Source organism: Chrysochloris asiatica, unplaced genomic scaffold, assembly GCF_000296735.1.
Source record: "Chrysochloris asiatica unplaced genomic scaffold, ChrAsi1.0 scaffold00321, whole genome shotgun sequence".
Classification (NCBI taxonomy): Eukaryota; Metazoa; Chordata; class Mammalia; order Afrosoricida; family Chrysochloridae; genus Chrysochloris; species Chrysochloris asiatica.
The window spans coordinates 804,646-805,404 of NW_006408839.1; the positions used below are offsets into that span (position 1 = coordinate 804,646).

The 759-nt window shown below is 42.8% G+C and overlaps 1 protein-coding gene across 1 annotated transcript in view; it reads left to right on the forward strand.

Annotated features, from left to right (window-relative positions):
* Window positions 1–759, forward strand: part of ADCY2 (adenylate cyclase 2 (brain)) — a 403,615-nt gene that overhangs the window by 368,442 nt on the left and 34,414 nt on the right. The window lies entirely within an intron of this gene.

Sequence of the window (759 nt, forward strand, 5' to 3'; positions counted from 1 at the left end):
TGTTCCAGAACATTCATTCTCCATAATGTTGTCCGCACAGTCAGAAGCCTTTGATAATCAATAAAACACCAGTAAACATCTTTTTGGTACTCTCTGCTTGTAGCCAAAATCCATGTGACGTCAGCAGTAAGATCCCTTATTCCATGTCTGCGTCTGAAAACAACTCAAACCTCTGGCACTTCCTGTCAATGTACTGATGCAGTCAATTTTAAATGATCGTTTGGAAAATTTTAGTTGCGTGTGATATTAATGATAATGTCTGATGATTTCCGCATACCGTTGGGTCACCTCTCTTTGGAATGGGCACAGGTATGGGTCTCTTCCAATCAGTTGGCCTAGTAAGTGTCTTCAAGATTTCTTGGTATAGATGACTGAGTGTCTCCAGTGCTGCATCAGTTTGTTGAAAGATTTCAGTTTGTGTTCCATCAATTCCTGGAACCATTTTCTTTGCCAGTGTCTTCAGTGCACGTTGGATTTCTTCCTTTAGGATCATTGAGTCTTAATCATCCTCTACCTCTTGAAATGATTGAACACTGACCATTTCTTTTTGGTGCCGTGACTCTCTGTCTGCCTGCCATCTTCTTTTGATGCTTTCTGCATCATTCAATATTGTGTCCAGTAACTCCTTCAATATTGGCTGGTATGGTGGTTAGAATAACCTCCCTGAGTGTGTGTGACTGGTGTGGGGCTGGGGAATCTCCCATGAGTGTGTGTGACTGGTGTGGGGCTGGGGAATCTCCCATGAGTGTGTGTGACTGA